This window comes from Cupressus sempervirens, chromosome 3, assembly GCF_028749045.1.
Source record: "Cupressus sempervirens isolate cs-2001-9-10 chromosome 3, ASM2874904v1, whole genome shotgun sequence".
NCBI classification, from domain to species: domain Eukaryota; kingdom Viridiplantae; phylum Streptophyta; class Pinopsida; order Cupressales; family Cupressaceae; genus Cupressus; species Cupressus sempervirens.
The window spans coordinates 391593969-391619576 of NC_143120.1; the positions used below are offsets into that span (position 1 = coordinate 391593969).

Sequence of the window (25608 nt, forward strand, 5' to 3'; positions counted from 1 at the left end):
TGATCCATTACTCTTGATGGTAAAAATAATACTAATAATTTTCTATATGTAGAAGGTTTGAGACATACTTTATTAAGGGTTGGACAATTATTGCACTAGCACAAAAATAGCAATATGTGACTAAAAAAACCACTTAAATTTGTATATATGTGACTAAAATCAGTCACAAGACTAATAGTAGTTAATATCCAGTCATTTATAATGCTACTAAATGATTTTAGTCCCTTATCAGATCACTAATTTTGATCATCGATTTAATCACATATTTAGTCGTATATTTGATAGTTGATTTTGTCACATATTTAGTCAAACATTTAGTAGCATATTTAATTGCATATTTAGTATATTTACTCACATATTTGGTAATGTATTTAGTAGCATATTTGATCTCATATTTAGTAGCATATTCAATAGCATATTTAGTCACATATTTGGCACATATTTGATAGTGTATTTAGTAGCATATTTAATAGTATATTTGGTGACATATTTAGTAGCATATTCAATAGTATATTTAGTCACATATTTGGTACTGTCATAATAGGGCATGATGGAATCGAACCACCATCCTCCTGCTTGTAAAGCAGGTGCTCTTCCATTGAGCTAGCACCCTTTAAAGAATACATAATAAATTATTATTTGTTTCATTTCATTCTCAATATACCACTCAAAAAGGTTATATAACAAAGAGTCAAAGCTAAGAAATTCACATTTCGTGTACTAGGAATTTAAGAATAATCAAATGAAATCTCACACCTCAGCAATGATTTGAGGCCACAGAAACATTATAGCAACTATCATTGAATAGAACAAAATTCACCTTCAACTAATCAAGAGTGACAGACATCAAAACTAAACCATCTTGATGAAGAACATCCCTGTAGTCTACCTCATCACCCTGTGGATGTGAAAGGAATTCAATTAATAATAAGCACGAAAATCATCTGTAAAAAGAGATACAAAAACATAATGTAATTTTCTTTAAAATGTATTGACATCAAGACCAACTCAATTTTACAATTTGAGCCTCCTAGATCAAGTGTCAAAATTTTAAATGACTACAAATAACAATGATAAAATTTAATGAATTAATTAAGAAATTCAAATGGCACAAAATTGCATTCCTTCAATCAAGACATTGACCGAGTAGAAGTACAAAAAGAAATAATTAAACAAGACTTCCATTGTGGAAAAATAAACACTGATATAATTTGAAATGGAGAATATCAAACAAATGGGAAAAGGGAAGTATAAAGTTCTACAAAAAGAAAGCTTGCAAGAATAAAGTATAACACACCTCCTTCTAAATGGGAAGTTGGTTGGTTCGCCTTTGGAAATCAAAGTAGTGGTAGTGCTTCTCCTCAAAAGGAGCCTATCGAAAGAATAGCTTCTAAAATATCAATACTAAATTCAAAAGTAAAATGATGATTCATAAAAACATCAACACCATACATGTACAAAGAAGCTAGTTGCAAGCTTACCACTCCTTTCTCGAGCTTGAAAACTTGCATTCCAAGATTTGCAAGTTTTCTACATTGATCTATCTACTCTTATGGAGCTTCCATCAAGGAAATTGGAATTGTATCACCAAACCATCCTGCATAGAAAATTGACAAATGTTAGCATATATCATGATAAGGTACAAGAAAATTTGTGATATCTTGACACAAAAATGAGGAAGAGAATCATTAGAAGAAACCTATAAAAGTGTTCCAATGCCAATTATAGATTTTATTGGCCCATCTTCACCTTCACCAGCTTCAACAACTCCCAAATGCAATGGATAATCCCATCCTAGGACATTCATCTCTAAAATAAGAAAATGATATGCCTAGACCATAATTACTATGTTTCTTTCTTTCATTGAGAAGACAAAGATCTAGAAATCTAGCTTCTGACAAATGCATGCAAATTCAAATACTGATTCATCTTGTTTTAAGACAATGGACATCAGTATGTCCAAAAATATATAACTAACATTACTTATGAACATGACACAATTTTCTAGCAGAGTAAAATAAAATTTACTTAAACATACAATCTATACACCCAACTTAATAGAAACATAAATAATATATTAACTTACCATTCCCCTAAGAGAATCACCATAGTAACTCATGATCCAATTAGGAAGACTTCCATGGTTTGTGCCAATGTGGATTTCCCTTCCATATTTGTTACATTTCTCTAATAGAGGAACAAAAACCTACAAAAAATCTCTCAAACTACACTTGTTACTCACTGTTGTAAAACTAATATGAGAGAGAGAGAGAGAGAGAGAGAGAGAGAGAGAGAGAGAGAGAGAGAGAGAGAGAGAGAGAGAGAGAGAGTGAGAGAGAGAGAGAGAGAGAGAGAGAGAGAGAGAGAGAGAGATGAAATCAGATATCTATCTTACCTTCTCAATCTATTCTAGCTCCTTCTGATAGTCTTCTTCAATGTATTCTAGCTTCTCAAATTGTGCACAATAGTCAACTGCAATAAAGACAAAATAGGTCATAGGCTATCCCCACCAAAGGAAAATGTTTAATCTAATATTTTTAATACCAAAAAATAATGTTATCCAAGATATTACATTTCCATTTCATTTTTTATGAACATGTGACTTATGAAAATTAGAATCATCCACAAATAATTTATTCTTTCATGTCATGTCACTCTATGCCCCTTATGCATTGTAGCCTTTTTATACCCATTATAGAAAACATATTTTTATAGTCTCTGATGGATATCTCTTATTCTAAACTTGAATGAATGTTCTCCCTCTTCATCACCCATATGTTTTGAGTTGCAAGGATCCTAAAAAGGGTCTACGTATCAAGGTTAAGTTCAAACTTCAAAGTGAATTGTTGCATTTGGAATAGTATATAATTGTAAAATTTCCCTGTCAATTGCATATGGTGATCAAACTCTACAAATTTTCAAAATTTTATAGTGCATATAGAGCAACAAAAAATAATTTCTATGGGGGATAAAATATATGAAGCAAAGTTGAAAATAAGAAGCATTCATGTCACCAATCGAGCACACATATGAAAAGACACAAAAATAGTGATGAGGAAATGATAAGCAACAAAGAGGACAAAGTAACTAGACATACATATCATGGAGAAGAATATTGCAAACCACAGTAAGAGTTTGTACACTAAGATCAATATAGTTAGCAGAGCAGATAAGGCTCATTACACTAAGATAAGAATGATGAAAATTCTTAGTAAAACAAAATAATAAATATACCTCACCTCAAGTTTAGAATGACTACTGCTATGAAACAATCCCTAACTTTTTGTGTTTGGTAAATCCTAATACCTGTAGAGCACAATTTTCTAGTAATCTAGATTCCACAGAAAATGCATCTTTATACTAATTTTCTTGTTGCAGAAGTTGTATACTTCACATAACTCTTTTGAATGGAAACCTTCATGCCAAAGGAGTTATAGTAGTGAAGAACAAAATATTAGACTAAAAATAATTCGTAAATTTTGGCACATGGTAACATCTTAATATATGTAGATCATAAATGTCACCAAAAGGCCACAAATAAGATCCTACTGTACTGATACAATCCACCTTTAGTGATGAGGATTAATAACATTTTTGTGTTAGCATAGTATATTCTATGCCTAAGTGTAGAATTAAAAAATATTTGTCCACATGGAATACATAAGAGTGTGAATATGCAAAAAAAATAGTCCATTCACAATATAATTATTCTATACTATATAGAATAGCATTATATCAGGAGAACTCAAATACCCTGATGAAGATGTGACGTATCTAGATGTGACGTATCTTGTAATGGTGGAACTAATTTATTACATGTCCTAGACCCATCACCATACAATGAAACAATTCTGGGTATAGACATCACTTCATGTAATAAAGACAGAAAAATGAACTACAACAAAATAAGACATATCAAGCATTAGAGAAGTACTACTAAAAAAATTTAAAAAGCAACCTTCACTACTGGGCTCTTATGGAATTCATCATGGTTTTGGTTTTCAACTCCAAAATTAAATACATGCACAACTATATTAAAGGTACATAGAGAAATGAGAGAAGATTTAACTTCTTGATATTATCCACCTAAGACTTCCAACCTATGTTTAATTTTGAACAATGAAACAAATTCAAAAATTCATTGATTCTCTCTTGACAAACTTCTATTTTACTATTTTGATATCCAAAACCTAAATAACACTCAAATACTGGATGTCACTGAGAGATTTGAATGAATTAGAAGAAAATAATTTAGTTTAATGTTTTTGTTTATCGGAAACCAACACTCCACTAGAATATCTTAAGCAACTTCCTATGATTGATAATGAGGGGCTATCCAGAATATGATGCAATAGCAAAGCTAACTATAAATCAAAAGAGTACATAAATGCTCAACCTACCTAGCCTCACAATGTTTCTATTATTTGATAAATGCTAATTAATATATGGCATGGCACCATGCACTAACTAGTGGAAGGTCCCCAAACAAAGATTTCAAAGTTGAATGAGAACATATATGCAGTGCTAAGGTTGTCAAGGATGAAGCATACCACACAATTGTATATCAGTAAAGACCATTGCCATATAAAAAATACTAGACTCAACCTTCTTCTAGTGCCACAACTATTGCTTTAGCAAATATTTGTATTCAAAAGGGCTTTGGTATTTCCTATCAAAAGGGTTGTGGTGAGATATAGAAACCAAAATGCAATGACACAAAATAGGTAAACAATAAGAAAAAAAAATTTATGTGAATGGTGATGAGAATATCAAAAGGATGTTGATTACAAGAGACAATTTCAAAGGTAACTATCTCATCAGTCCCCAAGTTGTTATGCTTTGGAAAATATGGGTTGTTAGTGTTGAGGCAAATAGCTTTGGTTCAGAAAATTGCACTGATCGTCTGAATGTTTTAATGAAGATCGAAGCATTCAGAATTGTCAATGCATATTATTATTAAAGTAATATATAAGATTTGAAATCTAGAAACAATCATATTTATATTGATTTTTATCAATTACAAATAGACTTAGTTAAGTCTTAAATGGAATTAGTTCTTGTTATGACTAATCATCGGGTGTGACTATTCCACCAATTAGGCACATCGATGAATGGACATGTCTCCAAATGGAGACATGCCCATTCACCCATGTACCCATCCACATCATATATAATATAAATGCCACCTAATATTGCTACATAGTAATTGATTAATGTGTGCAGATCGAAGGCATCTCAGACACTAATCTTAAATAATATTTATCATCATTTTGCATCAAGTTTTATATATACTATACAACACTTGTATACTTCATTGGCATTGACTGTACCTACAAGAATTGTTAGATTGTGGTGACTGATCAGGAAAGTACTGTACATACTTCATAAATAGTGATGCCCCGAATATGTCGGCTACCATGTCGGCTACTACCCAATTTTTTTTTTTCGGGGCATCACTATTTATGAAGTATGTACAGTACTTTCCTGATCAGTCACCACAATCTAACAATCTCCCACTTGGGGATTGACTAGGCTCCACACTAAACAACAGGAATTATACATAATTGAGTAGCAAAAAGGAAATTTGTAAGTAAACTTTACAGTTAGGAATCTAATATTATTTTAAATACAAACAAGGAGATGTATGAAGTGAAACATATACAAGATCAAGTTTAATTTCAAGACTTACTTTCCATGCATATATTGAGTATGCCATATGCTTTTAATAATCTATACAAACAATGAACTGTGTTTCCACAAACATTGTTTTTCATCTTAATCATAGAGAGGATTCATCTTTCTCGTTTTGACAACTTATGATAATTTTTTAAGTTGTTTTGGCCAACCACAGATGACTCTGCAATGATCAAATTCTAAATTACAAGCAACTAGTAATAGATTCGAAGGTAGACATAAAGGAATTAACATTTATCATTATTAGGTCTAGTAATAAGGATAATGCATATTCATTATGATAACAAACTGATAAGGATGGTAGTCAATGACAATTGAAACCATGTTCTCTAAAAGCTTACAAATATAGCAATGAAAATCTACCTAATTCACGATATTATTAAGGCATGTGGTCACAAATCCATAGATGTATTAGATGTCTATTGAAGAAATGAATTAGATAGTCTATAATAAGGATTCTAATTACAACTTATTTTCCAACCATGGTTGCAACATTTTAGAGCATATAAAATTATGTTTTCCATCTCCAATGGCCGAAAAGTTCCTAACAATTTCAAAAGATAAAAAAGCTCCATGATCAAATACTTTGGTACTTCCTCTATTCCAATAAAATCATAATCTTACCATGTATAAATTGAATGAATCCAAACTTAGAAGTTCACAAACTAAGTTCAAATAAATAACACAAATTCATAGTAGTCGATAATTAATCTATTATAGCATTTTTAATCCACATTACTCAATTTGTTCCTATCAAAATTTCCATTTTGTAAATGGTGTAATCATGTTATTTGTAAGTTTAAAAAGTAAGCTTGAATAATGGAAGAGTTATTCTATGTTCTAAAATTCTTGTATCACTAATTCTAATGTGAAGATGTCTGTAATGTTTTAATTTAAAATAAAACTTGAGTGAGACCCAACTCACTCTAATTTTATTTTTATTTCACTCTCCCACTTATTCTAGAATGTTAGGAAAGTCCAGTTGACTCTCATAAACATGGCAGGAAATATCACAATTATAAATGAAATATTACTATTGATGAAGCATGCTAAATATAACTAAAATAGTAGAATTATGCTCCTAACCTTGTTGAAACCTCATTTGAGATCAATGATCAGCATCCAATGAGAGAAAGTCATCACTCACCCATATCTTAAGGCATCAATCAAGGAAAATTGAACCATCGAGTAGTAACACTCATCCAAGAGAGCAGCAATCAGCACCCAATAAGATAAAGTCAACATACTTGTTATTTACAAGTTGTAGAACACAATCCTTAATCAATTTAAATTTATCAAACTTCAGTCTGAAAACTAAAAGGAATTGAAATTGAAATCATAAAGAAATGCAATTGCATAATGAAGTCAATGCACAAAAGATATGTGGAGACAACTCATAAAGTAATACATTTTTTGTATCACAATTCATAGAGTAATTAATTTCTTAGCACTCCATATCCTTTCTTTGTTATACTGGGCCTAAAGTGGAGATAACTGTCTCAAAGCTAATTCCATAAACCAAGGACTTGGCACAAGGCATTTTCTATGCTCATTAAGTTGCAAATAGCCATTGTGATACCCATGACTTGGGATCTACCACAATAAGCCATTGCAATGACTCATATAAGGATTTTGTTATAAGAGAACGTGGCAATTCTTAGGGAATAATTATCGGCAATTACGAGTCCATGGCATTGATCTTGTGACTTGTGCCAGCACTAAAGGACATTAATATTCAAAATGTTGATATATTTTGGAGATATAAAAATTAAAAAAATGTTTTTCTTCCATGTTTCTTGTGCTCCACAAAAAATCAAATATGGAACCCTAAGTTATTACACATTCTTACCTCCTCAATATCCTTTTCTAGTGCAATTTTATTTAATGAGATAAAAAACAATTTATGCGCAATTGTACCTGACAAATGGACATACATTTTGAGTCAGCACAAGCAATGTTCATACCTTTCAGATATCTTAGACCACTATACCAAATTCATTCAAGATGTGTATTTTCAGTATAGCATTTATGGATGTCAATAATGATTGAATATTATAACAAAAATCACATAAGACTCTACTAATATATCTTAAAAACTAGTTAGAATCTATATCAAAGCTTGGTATCATTGGGTAGCAAAAGTTCAAAATAATTCAAAGGCATTTTCTTGATCAAATCATTAACTATTCTAGATGATCTTCTTCCCTATAGTATTTTTTTTGAAATGTACAATTAAAGATTGATTAGGAGAAACAAATAGACAAATTGCTCAATATCAGATCAAAAAATTAGAATTTAAAGTATGATTACAATCTATGATGTCATTTAGTCTTGATGATAAAATCTCCAAACAATGAGTATCCACAATATGTATAACCCCAAACAATCATGCAGAGATGTCTCTAATATGAGTAGATCTATAGAACCAACCATGGATCTTGGTCCTTACTCTCTAGCATCTTAGATAGTCTAGATGTAGCAAAAACACTCATATCCTAAATTTTTTCATTATTTCTCTATATTTTAATAGAACTTCCATTCTTTTATATCGAAATAAATTTAAAAATTTGAACTCAATCGATAGAACATTTAGAATTATAAATATTATCAAGAATTATGTTAGAAAACATGTTACAACTAAATGTAGCTAAACTAATGCTCTTAAAAATAAAATTGGTACCAAGAGACAATCCAAGTTCACGCATTCGACCAACTATTTGTTTTTGTAACTATAGTTGCTAATCCAACCAGCTCTAAGGTAGAGGGTCACCCTATCTACCATAATCACACACATTTAGAAAAGCAATGGTAGTTCCAAGAAGCAATATTTATCATAAAATTCAAAAATAAAATGCTCAAATTCTTTACCCATTGGATTTCCTGGAAACAAAGGAATAGAGGTCCCAGTGTCCCATGGAAAATGTTTAGAATATGAGAAGTATAGATCAAAAGGAATTATGAACCATATTAATTATATCCTACCAAAATTTACATAGATCCTATTGAGCTTGCTGAACTTTTTCTGGTTGTCAATTTTTAACTTTGCCTCCCTCCAATACTAATCCAAATTTATGAGTTTGATGACAAAGCAGGGAACCCATGGAACATCAAAATAAATTGAAAAAAAGTTTGCAAAGAAAGCAATAAAATAAATAGAAGACTTACAGGATCTAGAGAGGAAAATTATCTGAAAATGATAATGCACACCTTGATATTGGTGTTAAAACTTGAAAGTGTAAAAAATTAGCTTGGCCCAAATGTGCCAATTTATGTAATGAACAATGGAGACTCATTTTCCCATGTTAGACAAAAAGGGTAACCACCAAATAGGAAATTCAAGATTAGACATCACATAGTTTGGGAGGAACAAACAACACCACAAACTAGTGTAATATCCAAGGAAATTGGTGGAATAGCTGCAAGCATGGAAGAGTAGCCTAGAGAGTCTAGATAAACAAAGATGATGAAATGGACTTAAATATGGTGCTAAATGTGTGATTGAACTAGGCTAATATGCCAAATTTTCTAATTAATTATGAAAGCTCCTTTCTCCATTGCACACAAGAAGGGTGGTAGCTAGATGTGAGATGTTAAGTTAGACAATATGTAGTATAAGAAGTGTCCGTAGTTCAAGAGAATCCTCTAGTGAATGTTGATTCCAATTTTAATCTAAATTTTATCATTTTAATTAAAAACTAGTATTCCATGTTTGGCTTGTGGCTCATTGTACAAAAATGGGGTTAGTGATAGAAGATTTCACCATAGATTCTAAGCTGCAAATGCCTTATTTTTTATACTAGTTCAAATTATAACATAGGTAGAATAATTAAGTACTATGGTGGTCAATTAAGGGCTACTTCAAAAAATACCTAGCCTCCATTCCTATAAACAAAATAATTGGGTTGTGAAAGATTTGAGATAAAAAAGTTATCAAAGTTTCTAGAGTCCCATTGATTCAAGATCATCCTAGAAGGAAAGAAGTTGTTTCATGTTACCAAGGAGTGAAGGAGGGATCATGACATCAAACAAAGTCAACTTAGATGTGTTGAAGCCTACTGTCATTTCTTATGATAAAAAATGATTTGTTTGTGTAAAGACCTTAAGGGTCCTAATGATGCTTCCATGCATAAAAATATTGTAATAAGGGCCAATAGTGTCCATGAGAACAAATTTAGTTTCACGAGGTTCTAGATTAGTTTAAGTGTCTCTAGGAGTGTCAACTTATAATTTAGATAAGTCAAAAATGTCATAGATTAATAATTTAATAAATTGTAAATTCAAATATCTGAATTACAATGGTTAGTATGTAAGTTGGTGGGAAATCATGTTAAGTGTTGTTTAGAATCTTAATCAATCAAAACTGAATGCAGATCAGTTGGGAAGTTAGAGAAAAGTCCTATAAATTATTTGAAGTCATTTTGTATGCGGGAGAGGCACTGTACGGACAAAACAACAAAAATCAATAAAACCATTCATTTATTGCATTTCACTTGATTTGGTTGATGGATTATTGATTTGGAAGTTTTGTATGTCCATAGTGGAGGATCTAAACATTCTTTTATCAATATTAAATTCTGTTTGAATGCTTTGATAGGAGGTTTTGATCAGATTGTATAATTTAGTGCTAACTGTTACAAAATTTATGAGTTTTTCTCTGATTTGGAAGTCCAAAAATACATCTTGGAGCCCATCTGTGAATGTAGGACCCTGATTCTCACAAAATGGGCTCTATCTAACATGTAAATTATATTCCTAGCCAAAAACATTGTAGTGAATGTGTTTTAACAGGTGTACATCATGACTGTGTTGAAGAATAGAGTGTGATAAGTGTGCCATGCTTATCGTAGTAGAGGATATGACTAAATGAGGGGGTATTTTTATGATTGAAGTTTATTTATATGATCAATGTGAAGGTTTAGGAACCTTGGTTGAGTTGTAGAAGTTTTAGGAGAGTGGAGAATTAAAAAGCCCTATATTTTGGAGTGATTTAGTGAGGGTTTTGGGTTATAAATAAGATCAAGTGACCAAATAAAATCTATAATCATTCTATTTGAGGAATAATACAAAAGTGTTGAGAGTTTCAGGTCTTGGGGATAAGTTTAGAGTATACTTGCTTTGTAAAATTTGGGTAATTAGCAAGCAAATTTGTATGAGTCTTATGACAGCGAAGGCATGGTCCAAAACAACCCTACCTAATTATTATATATGTTGTATAAATTAATAAAGGTATTTGAAAAGCTAATTTATTTGAATAGTGTTTTGGAAAGTTTGGAAGAAAATAGACAAAAATGGTCCCAGGGAGCCAAATTAGACTAGTAGATTGAACCAAGGACATAGAAGGGTTTGAGTGTTTATTGGTGAGTTGGAACTTTTTAACCTATTGATTCTTGTTGAAATAGGTGTGAATATGTGTTTGGAACCATGGTAAGGTGTGGGAGTGAGAAAAACCCTTTTTCTCCATTAAGGATCATTTGAAACACTAGGTGAACTCAAGGAGTTTGAAGCATTGAAACAAACACATTTCATAAAAACATCTTGACCCCTAAATTCTCTGCGTCACCCATTCAAAATTTTGATAGTTAAAATAGGAAGCTACAAGATTACTTCAAAATTTTCCTGTAGCAAAATTTTCTACCAATTCATTGGTCAATCGATCAAAATCATGAAAGCATGCCAATAGTGCTATGAAACTATCAATTTTGATATTACCATAAAAAAGAAGGTGTACATAAAGATTGTACATGAGTAGAAATAGCACATTATGATATGCAATGTATGTGGAAGATTCATGAAGTTAGGCATGCTTTCTATGGTCCAATTCTAAATTGGTTTCAGATGTAACATGACAAACCCAATCAATGTCCAAATAAAATTGAACAAGCTTACAAACATGAAGATCTACTAATTCCCAATACTAGCTTGAATGACCTGATGGATATTTGAAAGAGTCCCATAGACTAACACCAAAATGCTAAGTGAATCATCCACATTTGGATAAGATACATGTAACTATTTTGGTCTCGTACTTTCCCCTAATACAATCCTAGTTTCAAGAAACCCAAATTTGCTTATTATAAGCATGTTTGAGCTTCATAACATGTCTAGATCATTTACCTAAATAGATAATGAATAATATAAATGACTTTATACTAGAAGTGAAGTAGTAGATGCTAGAGAAAAATCACCAGTTATGCAAACAGATAACATACATACAAACAACAAATATATTGTCCAACATGAAATTATAATCATTTGATGCATGGATACTAGAATGACAAGGCAATCAAGAAAGAATTGATTAATTAATTTTGTTTGGGCCATTCATAGGGGAAAAAGGAGAAAACTAAAATAATAGCTTAATGAATAAAACATGGTGGTATAACCCAATTAATAAAAAACAATGTCCTAAGATTCTGGCTAAGAGATCAAATGGTGGTCTTAAATGAATTCTAGATCATCCAAATGCCTTATTGGGGAATATTTTTCAATAAATGATAGAAATCAACCCATCATATATATTTTTTACTTTCTAGCTCACAATCCTTCTTTATCAGTAAACCAGCATGATTCCACATAAATCTGGGCCTAAAATTGACTAATAGCCATCAATTCCCACATTTTGAGCCAAAAATACACAAGGGAGTAAAATGTGGCGGTCTATGTCCATTGGTGAAAGTTAATGTCCATTTAATGTGGATTTGGGATTTTTAAGTTCTCTTTCAGTATTTTGATTTGGATCCTACTGCTTATCCCCAAACCCTACTCCTCGCAGATGGATCTTTTAAAGAGTGATAAGTGAAAAATATCAACCAGGGAAAATGATTTTCAATTTTTGAATACCATCAACAGAGTCTAAGACATGGTTTCCAAGAAATCTTCGTGACTTTGAATAAGTGACACCACACGTCAAAGGCCACAATACACTAGATCTAGAGAGAGATAATGATATTTTGGCTAGACATGCCCTTTGACTATTGATATGGAAAAATTCCACACAACTTTGGTGAATGATCATATGGTTGTTTATTTTTTATTAGTATACGACAATATCTCTAGACCTGAATAAGGTTTTGAGCATTGATATTGATGTCTTCTTTGGAAAATATAAAATGACATAAAATGTGATGAATATGTTAATTCTAGGCTATGCAAACATTTCTGTGCAGGTATTGTGTTCAGTATTTGAAGAATTCCAATGGTATCTTGATAATAAATTTATATTGTTTGTCACTGTCATTCATCCAAATGGTAACTAAGCTCAGATCTAGTACATGAACTCAAAACTCTTGCTCAATGAACTATCTAATTTTGTTATAGGACTATATTCATTGTCTATGGTAGAGACCTTTTTATTGTCTCTAAGTTGTCTTCATTGTAAAAATTGTTTGACTTGAGGCTCAAACCATTAAAGAGTTCCCAACTTCAATACACACTTGTATAGTTCTGAGCTATTTAGGCTTCTGATATCATCTCCAGATTTCATGAATATGGTGAAGATTTATAACAATGAACTGCCCCTATATAGTAGTTCTATATTGGACTCTCATTGTCCTCTATTTTTCATCAATTTGACTTATGTTCCCCTGTGACTACAACTATAAGAAACATTGTATCACTCTGTTGTTCCAAGTGTGTGCCAATCAAAAGTAAGTATTTCTAGTCATAAAAAAGTAATTTACTAGAAAATAAATGCACAAGAAATATCAGTGTGATGATAGTTCCTTTTGAAATTTATGAATTTGACTTCACTAAATCTATTTTAGTCACCATATTATCATTTAATTTCTGTATACCCTTACAAAGAATTGTTGTTTCAAAACACAAGCTTATGTTTCTCATTCCTCCATATTGTAAATATGTCCTTTTGTTATATATCTTTACTATATCTCATCCTTTGTTTATTTTGATTTCATGGTTATCGACATCTATCATTAACAGAAAGGCTATCCCATGTCAATCACTTGCTCATATAGCTTGATGACAATGTATGTTCACTAGTTATTACTTATATGATTAATTCCTAGTGGTGTTGTATAGATATTTTATACTTGACCATTTTACTAAACTTTACCCAATTATGGTATATGTTACTAGCACTATAGTTGCTATAATATATTTTACCATTTGTTGAGTATAGCCATGTATCACTATTTCTATATAGACATTATGCAAGCTACAGATTCTTTACTCACCTTTTTCAATAGTATTATTTCAATTTATATTCAATATATTTCAACAATTTGGCAAATTGAAGGTAATTTCTACTTTATTCAAATAGTGAGTCTGGCTCCCTGTACTTTCAATATTGGTAATGGGTACCTTAGCAATCTTTTTCATGCTTATAAATCCTTTGATATCATCAATTTTCAACATCATTTCACAAATGGAGACCTAAATTTTTAGGCTTCAATATTAGTACCTTACAGTGCACTTGCTTTCAGAGCATCTTTATAATGAAGGTATACTGCTTTACAAGAAAAAACTGAATAATTTTGAGATCTTGGAAAAATGTTTTTTTTCCTCCCTCAAGTCTATCCAATAAAACTAGGCAAGGAAACTCACTAGCAAGGAGGCATTAGACTACCTTCAACATGGAATCTAGAAATAGTTGACCAAAGTATATTAACCTCCTCAAAATGATGTTGGAAAGAGGCATTATTTGCCTATTATAGAAATTATGTGATGCATTTAAAAGATGAAAATACAATTCATTTCTTCTAGAATGAAGCAAATCATTTAATTATGTATTTCTTGAAGCAAACACACATCAAAGTGTTCAAATATATCACTCTGAAAGAAGCACAAATTACATTTTTGTCGCTCATCAAAACCCACTTCATCAAACAAAGAAAATTATGTATTTCTTGAAACAAAGAAAATAAAAGGTAAGCTAGTGATTCCAAGCACCACAGATAAAGCTACAACAAATATTTCACCAATTTCAAGATCCAAATATATAATAGATTAGAGAGCCACACTTCATCCGCATAAATTATAGATTCATCTTATTGCTGCTACTAATAAGTCCATACCCAAGCATGAGATGAACCAAAATTGTTGTGGCTCTTTCAATAGAGCTAGTTATTCTTCATGCAATTATATACTTATGATGCCAACTTAAACCAGCTAATTAACATATAATCCTCCTTTGAATATCTAAATTGTTTATTTTCCTTTGATAATGGTGAGATCTTAGCAACTAGTACCACATAGGTCAATATAAAACTCATGGTACTGTCTACTCAAAAACCACCATAAAATAATACCAACAATCTTATGACTTATATAGTACAAAGACATGATAATGGTGTTGAGAGTTAAAAGTCCCACTCTATTCTTTAAAGGAGGATGCAAATTTTTGTCAACAATCTCAAGGAACTTTGTCAATAATGGATCATTTCTAGTTTGACATTTATTTGCTAGTGCCAATATTGGGATACCATCCTCTGGGTAGGCATTCTCCACAATCTCTAGGAGATGTCACTACACCAAGTAAATGCAGTGTTAGATTGTCCAAATTAGTAATGCATGTACAAAAAATATATATGTACCTCAATGGGAGAGTTTTGATTATTTCCCAAATTTTACACCCAACTAAAACATGAGCATTCTGGTCACCCTGGTTGAGGATATCCAATCAATGCCCACCAAAAAGAGAAGTAAAAATTGATGTTTGAATGTTGATCTCCAAGATCGTCCTAAGTAGTGACGAGAGAGAGCATACACAATCACTCCTTGTGTGATGCAAGTGATGAAGGATGTTTTGTAATTCTCAAGTTCACCTTATGGCATCATTGGAAAGCATAAACACACTTAGGAAAACACAAAAATATAAACTAAGCCATATCAAACAAAGGCTAATTTCCCTGACTAAAAAGAAATTGTGTGGATGTAGTTTTGATTTTTGTTCTTCTAGAAATGAACCTACAGTCACCATGAGAGAGTGAAATTCACTATTTGTATTTGATAAATGATCTAATCTGTACTGGAAAGGGATTAGATTTAATTGGTGAAAGGAAACTAAGTTTTAGCTTTACACCTAGCCCTTAATTTGATTTAGTCTATTTTTGATAAAATTATTATATTCAATAGATGTCCATTCTTTTTTATGTTTCTTAAAAACCATATTGAAGTGCTTCGTTAAAAATGGAACTTGCAACAGTCCATATAAATGATATGAGCCCATACTAATAATACTTGTTCATGTCACTTCATTGTACTCTAATCAAAGGTTTCACAAGAAATCATGTAAAGCCTCTAGTAAAATCTATTGACATTGTTCCTATCTCCTGACATGATGTAATTTTTCTATAGCTAATTCTTTTAAATAAGGTGTCACATTTTCTTAAATACTAGGTTTGCTATGGTTAGCATTCAATCGATTATTGAGCTATAGAGAGAACACTATAAAAAATACCACTAATCAAATATAAACCACATATTGTTGGTACTTCATAGACTAAGCCTAGAACATCCTCCCATAGGCACAATTATCTATCTTGCTTGGGCCCTATAACTGAACTAGATACATAAATTACCATTACTCTTTTACAACATGCTCCATATTGTGTTGTTGCCCCCTAATAGTACACACATTTTCTATGCATCTCTTATTCAAGCTTAGTACCTAGTAACTCTTTTTTTGAACCCCAATTCCTAGCCAAAAGACTTCCTATCCTAAGGTCTTGGAGCCCTAATGCTTGACCACTTTTTCAAGCTAGAGTTGCAGCTTCACTACTAAGCAAAATTTCTTTGTTCTAAAAAAGAAAAACTACTGACACAACATATTATGTTAAGTTGAAAAGGAAATAGTTGGAAGAATTATGTGAAGATTTATGTTGATTATGATTATCTTCTAGTAATAATATTTTATTTATGATTTTTGCCTAAGGAGCATGAATAGGAAAAGTCTCCATTAGTATCCTGAAGATAACATTCTAGTTCTATTATTTATTATGGACTTCCATTCTTTGTTTCCTCAACTTTCTTTATTTTACAAGTGCTTTTTGGTGTAGATAGATACTAGTCTTAAAGGGAATTATGAAAAATAATGCAAGAAAGGATCTACTTTTCAGCACTATTGGAGAAGTAGCACAATTGATATGCCGGTATTTATTTGACACAATCAAGGTAAAGTTGTAGAGTTAGCCAGTACCTTCTCCAGGCCAACCTCCACACTATGTTGGGGCCATGGATGTTGTTTGATAGAAAATTACTGTAAAGGAACCTCGAGGCCTATACAAAGGAATGTGAGCTCCATTAGCTATAGTGGTAGCACTAAATGCAATTCTCTTTAGATGCAAGAGGGCAGATGCAATTCTCTTTTTCATCCACGTGCAACAAAGTAAATGTATTCCTTTGGATAATAGCATTTTTTCATACTTGTTTGGAACCTTAAAGTAATAGGAGTTCTTCAAAGTGCTTTTGTCATTCCTTACCATGCTAAGAAGTGTATGTTACACCCAAAATGAACTTGGAATTTAAGTGCATGAGTGTGGGTAGTTGAATGCATGGGGAATTTGGAATATGGATTTTTTACAAATATATAACTTGAAATGATAATATAAAATAGAAAAATATAAAAGTGGCATATCCTATGTCATAATTTTAAATTCTACAAGGTGGTAGGACATTAAAAACTTAAAAAAATTAGGCAAGTACAAGTCAATTATCTCTACTAATTTAGGAGCTAGTAAAATTTTATGACTAGCACAGATCTATCTAAACATGAACCCACTATGCAATTAGCATTATCAAAAGTACTAGAGATGGTAATCCCAACTAGACATAAGCATAAAAATTTCTAAGCATTTAGATCAACACCTTGAGTCTTTTGTATACATGTTAGTGCATGCTTTATCTATGTTTTTGATTAGGTAAAATAGGTTTTACAAGGATCCTAAAACCCAACGTTTTATAGCAAAAAGAGTGAGATGAAATAGACTAAGCAAACAAAAAATTTCCACAAAAGGTTGGAGACAAAAGAAGGCCAGAGATAGAGGTGAACAAGCTAGTGGCTATCCGTGTCCATGGCCTGCAGGGTTTCTGTAGCATCATTGTCCTTCTGACTAGCCACCCCCTCCTAAATCCTGGTAGGAGTGTTCATCTAGTTCCCCTGATTCACCTAGTCACTGGCCTCTTTTGAAATTCATCTTGGTTGAATCCTTGCTCTGTATTCTGCTCTGCATCCCTATCAAGGCCAATTGTAGTCAAATAGTCCCCTAGATTGACAATATTCTCATTCAAGGTGTGAAGGGTGTCCACTATCTGTTTGGTGATTATCTGGTGAATAGAATCTAGCCTTTGGACCTTCTACTCAAGCTGGGTGAGTCTATCATCCTGATGATCTCTGGAGACCTGACCTTTATCTTTATCTTGGCTACCCACTTGGTCATTGCTTCCTCTAGCTTCTTGGTCCTTGTCAGTACCCTAGTTGTTGGGCTGGTTGTTCTTGTCCTTCAGAGCCTCAATTTCTTGAAAAAGCCACTTGAAGGAATGAAAGTTGTCAATCAGACTATTCTTTGCATTGTTCATGAAGTTGAAGCCAGTTTCACACACATTATCAGAGATAACCAAAAGAGCTGGGTCAAGGTCCTCTAGCACCTAGATTTTAGCAAGTTCTCTAACAATACCCAAACTAATCTTGTCCCCATAGAAGTTCCTCCAGGCCCTCCTCTTATTCTTTTTGATTACCTCCCCCCCTTTTTCAACCATGATTTGAATCATCTCCTCTGGGGGAAAAATGGGAACCTCCTGAGCCAAATTGGGTGAGGTAGGGTTGGGGGGCACATCAACATGGTCACTGGGATGTTCCTAGGGCAGGGCCTGGTTCACATTTCTTTTCTTGGGGTTAACCTTGGGGTCCATAGGGGTCACCACCTCCTTGTCATTTTCTCTCCCCTTATCTTCTTCCATCTCACTTTCCTTCCTTGTCTCCAAGACCTCCTCCTCTGAATTCATATCAGACTCCACATCATCATCACTAGCCTCTTTTACCTCCTTAGGATGAGGAGAGGGGGGGATAGGAGGAAGACATCTGGGGCTCTTCCTACTAGGGATGTGGGGATCACAGGTAACTAGGATAGCTTTGCTTGGGGTGTCAATTTTCTCTGATTTCACTACAAGCTCATCTCCAGAATCAAAATTGGCAGTGTCCTCAAAGGCACTACCCGAATCCCCAATGGTTTTACCTCTAGTATGGGTTTTCAAGAACTCATAAATCAAAAGCAGGAGACCCTCATGGAGGGCAGGATTTTTGACAGGACATTTCTTAAACCCCTGTATATTATTGGCCATGGAGGTGAAAATGTAAAAAGGAAACTAAATTTTCACTTTGTATCTAAAGTGATTTAACAGAACAAAATGATGAGTCTTGATTCTATCAAACTTGGGGTCAAGAGTGACATAATCAATGATAATCCTAAGAACATACCTCCAAAACTTTTTGATGGAATCAATGTCATAGTAGGTGTCAATCTTGACCAGTTTTCTTTTCTCCTTATCATCCTTGACAAAGTCATTAATAGCACTGGCAAACATCTTCTTGTCCCTATAGAAGTTCAAGCCATCTTGAGAAAAGCTAGACACCTTCGCAATAAGACCCTCAGTGATTTGGTGGGAAACAACATCAATTTTGACCCTGCCATTTTGCTAGGAATCAACCATAGCTTTAGTAACCCTCACATAAAATCCATGAAGGTTCTCCAGGAATCTAGTTATACCACCCTTTTGGAGCTTTCTCCAGACCTTCCTCTTCTCTTTCCATCTCTCTGCTTCACCCCATGGCTCTCTTCTGATCTTTTCTCCCACCATTGCAGTTTTTGGCTCAACTAACCCTAAGCCACTAGATGTATTGCCGAGTTCAGAGTAGCAAAAGGTGCTAAGAGAAAAAATAATATTGCACATGTTTATAGGTTTATTTCTAGCTTCCTTTAGCTCATGTATTCTGTACACATGATTATGGAGTGGAGGGGGTTCTGCATAACTCCAAATACTTCCCTTTTTGAAGTACAATTTTGCAAATCCTATCATCATTAAAAAGACATTATATTGGTGCTGTGGATTTTCTCCTTTCGGATTAGCTCAATCGTCGCTGCCAAAAAATCATTATTTCTTCCCCATGTCATCACCGAGTTGCTAGCAACCACTTCATTGGTGAACCAGTCAACGACCGTGTTTGCTTCACGATAAACATGGCTGACGTGGTAGTTTTTAAATTTCCTTAAGTCCAATTTTAGGTCCTCAATAATGCTTTCAATGGTCTAGGAGGGTTTAGTGACTCCTAAAATAAAATTTATTATATTTAAGGAGTCACCTTCAATCCATAACTGCTTAATCCCTAAGGCCAGGGCCAACTTAATAGTGAACCTAGCAGCACTGGCTTGAGCTAGATGATTGGTTTGGTGGCTAATAGAGGAAGAGATAGTAGCAATTCCACCTCCCAAACTATTTCTTATGATACCTCCACATCCAGCTAGACCAGGATTCCCCTTGGTCGCCCCATCAAAATTGGCTTTATGCCAGTTCTTAGGGGGAAAAGACCAAACAACCTCCTGTCTTCTTTTGATCCTATCTTCTTTCCTGGCTTTATTGTTCCCTCCAACCTTTATGTCTCCTTCTATAGTTATGGCATAATTCTCTGTCATAAGGCTTTCGATTTTCTTAGCTATTATAACCTCAGGAGCTTCTCTATCTTTGAATATCCTGTTGTTGTGCTCTTTCTAGATTCCCCAACAAAAGTGTGGGAGGATCCAGGAGCTCAATAACTAAGATTTCAATCCTTGGTGGTGGCTTCTCCACTGACTATAGAAATCTTGGATGCAAGCTGGAGGGCACCAGTTGAAGTCTAGGTTAGTAGTCAGATGGCTCCACACCCTAGAGGAGAAGCAGTAGTGGATGAACATATGATTAACCATTTCTAGATCTTGCTTACAGAGGCAACATCTATTAGGTAAGATTTGGCCTCTCTTGGCTAAATTATCCTGGGTGAGGATTTTATCTTGTAAGAGGAGCCATAAGAAAATGTGTATCTTATGTGTAAGCCCAAGGATCTAGGCTTTGGCCTAGATAGGTTTCTCCTCTTTACTCACAAGGGATAGATAGCTAGAGCCCACAGAGTAAAGGCCCCCTGGAGAATCTCCCCAAACTAAAGAGTCACCATTCTAGTTTATGAAGATGGCATTCAAAGAGGACATTAAAGGCTTGAGGTCTTGCAAAAGTTCAGCTAGATTGTGCCATTCATTACCATTTCTGTAGTTCCTTACCATCAAACCGTATCTACCAATACACTGATCAACCCACCTACCAAATATGAGGTGATTAATGAGGGGTTCCTGATATAGTTAGCTATCCTGCCAAAAAATGATTTTGTCTCCCATTCCAACTTTCCATTTAGCCCTGGATTTAGCAAGGGGGAGGGCCTTCAAGATCCCATTCCAAATGTAGGATCCTGTCAGCAGCTCAACCCCTTGAAATATGGAGTTAAGAGATAGTCTACCCAGGTATTTCTCAGCCAGAATATCCATCCAAACACCTGTGCTTTGGAAGATGTGCCAAGGCTATTTAGCTAAAAGGGATTGATTGAGGTGAGAAATTTTTCTAATACCAAGACCTCCTTGGCTTTTGGGCTAGCAGACTAGGTCCCAGGCAACTAGGTGGTATCTCTTGTGGTCATCAATCCCTGTCTAGAGAAAATACCTATGAATCCTTCCATTCTTTCCGCAAACTTAACCAGAATCCCAAAAAGACTAAGGGCATAGATAGGGAGCTTCTGGAGAATAGAGTTAACCATAGAGCATTTGCCAGCTTGATTGAGGGTGGCCCCTTTCCAACTTGCAAGTTTCTTGTTGAAATTGTCTATAATGCTGATCCAAAAGGAATCCAGAGGTTTGGTTCCAAGAGGTAGCCCAAGATAAGTCATTGGCAGGGACCCGATGCCACATCCCAGGATGCGAGCCAGGGTAAACTTTAAGAAAGCCGCCTCCAAAAAAAGATATAAAATATTGGCAAATCTTTCATTATTTTGAAAAAACAAAATAAATTATATTGGCAAAATTCTCAATTTTTTATTCTAAATATGATTAATTTTGGCGATTATTTTTGAATCATAATTTTTTTTGTATAAAATATTGATGAATCTCAATAATAATAGGAAGTTCATTAATCACCATGAAATATTACAAATCAAAATTGAACATTTTTTAACCTTGTGGAATGTTATGAGAATCATTACATATACTTTAAATCAATAATGAATAATAAATATTGGTGATATATCCCTAAATTAACTAATAATTAAGATAATTATTGGTTAGTTCAATTTAGTTTCTCCAATAATATATTATATTTAGATAACTTAAATCTATTCATGTAACGAATATTGTGGCAAATATTTGAGTTTGAATTTTTCAATAAAATAAATTATTGAGCTATTTTAAATATTCTAGAACTAAATTTTATAAAACTATGGCGATTTAGGTTGTATCAAATCTTAAATTATTAGCCAAATTACTAGCCAAAAAATTCTAAAATTGGCCAATTTACAAATATTAGCCACTAAATTATACCCTAACGTGAGCAATTTTCCTCTACCTCTCCAAAGGGGTATTGAGGAAGAAAACTGAACTCTTATCCAAATTGATTGCCTTTCCTAAGCCCCTGGTGTAGGAGTTCAGAATGCTTTTGAAAATCCTGGCCTTCCGGATAGAGGCTTCATCCCCCAAGATAGTGTCATCCACAAATTGCTGATGGGTGAAAGTAGAGGGTCCCGAAGAAGGCCTTAGACCTTTCAAACTCCTATCTCAAATCTTCTTCTAGATGAGTTTGCCCAATAATTCTGCCAAGATAACAAAAAGGATAGGAGAAATGGGGTCAACCTGCCTTAAACCCCTAGAGGGGGAGAAGAAAGGAGAGGGGAGATCATTAACCAGAACAGACAAAGAGGGAGAAGACATGAGCTTGCATACCTGAGCATCGAGACCAAAGGCCCGTAGGACAGCAAAGAGGAAATTCCAGTTGACCCTGTCATAAGCTTTAGACAAGTCCAATTTGAGAAGGAAACCTTCCTTATTTCTCGTGTCAAGAGAGTGGATGACCTCATGAACCGAGATGATGGAATCAAGGATCTACCTGCCAGGGACAAAGCTAGTTTGCTGGAGTGAGATGATCAAGTGAATAATTTTGAGGAGTTTGGAAGTGAGCACCTTGGAAATGATCTTGTAGAAGGAATTGCAGAGGCTGATGGGCCTAAATCTATCCAAAGAGTCAGCTCCCAAAATCTTGGGGATGAGGACTAGAAAAGTAGCATTAAGTTCTTTGAGTAGATTCCTAGCCCCAAATAATTCTTGAACCGCCTTAACCACATCCTTCTTAACCACATTCCAATAAGTTTGAAAGAAGAAGGTAGGGAAGCCATCTAGGCCTGGAGCTTTATCCCTTGGGAGGGAAAAGAGGGCCTAGTGAATTTCCTCCAAGGTGGGGATAGCTTTCAGCAAGGAATTATGATGATCTTGCAGCTAGGGGGGGATGGATGCCAAGATATCCTCTTGATCAAACGCAGAGAGGGAGGGATTAGCTGTGAGGAGAGAGGAGAAGTAGCAAACAGCTTCCTTCGCTATCTCTTCTTCCTTAGAAACTAGAACCTAGCCCTTTTTGATATTAGATATCCTATTGTTAGCCCGATGCTTAAGGGTGGTCAGGTGAAAAAATCTGGTGTTACGATCCCCTTCTTTCAACCAGCTGACTCTAGATCTTTGTTTCCAATAAAGCTCTTCCTTAGATATGATGTTATGCAAATTTGAGAGGATAGCCTTTTCCTCTTGCCTATTGTGAGCATTATATCCAGAGAGCTGGATTTCTTCCTGGATAGAATTGAGCTGATTAGTTTTCTCATCTTTCTCCTAGAAAATGTGGCCAAAGTCTGTACTGTTCCAAGATTTAATGTTCCTTTTCACATTTTTCAGCTTTTGGGCAACTTTGTACATAGCAGTACCATCTACCTCAAAGTTCCACCATGAAGAGATTTTTCCTTCTAGCGCTAGATGGGAAAGCCAGATTTTATCAAAGTGAAAAGGGAAGGCCCTTTTGCTAGATAGGATGGAGACAGAGAGAGAAACAGAGGAGTGATCGAAACCCACCCTAGGGAGGAGGGATAATTTTCAAGAATGGGAAAGAAGCCATTTAGGAGATATGAGGGCTCTATCAAGGTGAACCTAAATGCTATCTCCCCCAACTCTCCTATTAGACCAAGTGAAACTTCCCCCTTAAAGGTCCATATCCAAGAAGGCAAGATTTTGAATGAACAATGTGAGGTCACGCTTACTAACCTGATCCAGGGCAAGACCCCCCCATTTGTCAGTATCAAAGAGAGGCGAGTTGAAGTCCCCCATGATAATCCCTTTGTTAACATTACAATTGGAAAGGATGTCAAGGAGCTTGACCCAAAAATAATTCCTTTCCTTCTTGGTGTTGGGGGTGTATAGGTTTAGGATTAGCCAGGAATCTTTGCTATGGATGTGAGAGACCTCACATAGAAGAGCATTGTAAGTGCTGAAAAGAGTAGATAACTTGAAGGCCCTAGAGTTATATAGGATTAGTACTCCTCTAGAAGCACCTTTCAAATTCAAGGCTTCGTAGCTAAAAGCTTTATTGAAGGATATCCTCTTCACCAGGTCCCTTTTCATCTTAGTCTCCTATATCATCAAAAAATTGAGTCTATGGTCTCTAATCATATTTTTGACTAGATCCTATTTATGAGCCCCATTTAGGCCCCTTATATTCCATGAAATGACTTTCATTTCTTACTTTTTGAGAAATCCTTGATGGCTCTCTAGCTCCCATCTGCTAGGTTCCTTTTTGTTTCTTCTTGTAGAAGCTGATTTGAGTTCTTTCTTCTTGCTCCCTTGGGGGTTATCCCAACATTAGCTTTGACCCTACTTTTGGTAGACACTGGAGATGAAGGAGGGAGGATATTGTTCTAGTTCTTCTGGCTCTTCTTTTTCTTCTTTACCATGCACTAGTCATCTAGGCTTACCGTCGCACTACTTTCTAACTAACCTTCCCACTGGACGATCTGGTATGGATCAGTTTTTTTAATGAGAAGATGGAGCTTTGCCTCCAGCCCTTTGGGAGCAAAAGATTCTCCCCCCTTTGACCCTAAAGGGGTCTAGGCATCAATGAGCTTATGGGAAAGAATCTTATCCTGGCTCTCCTTTGCTTCTGGAATAATCTAGGCCGGGGCCTCTTGCCCCAAACTAAGCTACTCTGTTGCTTCCAAAAGTGGAGCTTGCTCCTCTACAAAACTAAGTTGCTTTGTTGCATCCAAAGGTGGAGCTTGCTCCTCTGTAGGTCCCATGGCTTGGGAGTGGGGACTTGCCTACATCTTTGGAGCCTCCATCGAGGCTGAGACTGGCATCTCCAAGGTAGGACCCTTCGCGAGGGGGGTAGCACTTGCCTTCTCCTTGGGAATGTCCTTCTTAGGAATATCTTGCAAGGCTTTATCCTTTTGGCTGATGGCCTTCTTCCCCTACACCACAGAAATTTTGTGCCTCCAGAGCAGTTTCATCTTACCCTTACCAGAAGGTCGGGATGATTGCTTCTTGGCTTGGTCAGAGATGACTAGTTCCATGGGCAACTTCTTTGCCACACTAGGGCACTGGTAGGCCTTATGACCAGCCTTCAAGCAAAGGAAGCATAAAAAGGGGACAGTTTTGTAAATGATTTTCTGTTTGTACAACCCTAGTTTAGAGTGAAGAGAAAAAAACTTAGGCATGTCTATTCCTTCACTCCCCCCAATGCATATGTGAGCATAATTGAGATGACATTTAGAGGAAAAAATTGGATCCATTGAGAGGAGTTCCCCAAAGGTCCTCGAAATCCCCATAAAGATGTCCTCATTCTAGTATTCTAATGGAAATT

General features: G+C 34.6%; 1 non-coding gene across 1 annotated transcript; it reads right to left on the bottom strand.

Annotated features, from left to right (window-relative positions):
* Positions 1-541: 541 nt before the first annotated feature.
* On the bottom strand, positions 542-613 carry TRNAV-UAC (transfer RNA valine (anticodon UAC)). Its single transcript has one exon. It is a non-coding gene; the product is annotated as a tRNA-Val (tRNA).
* Positions 614-25608: the final 24995 nt, after the last annotated feature.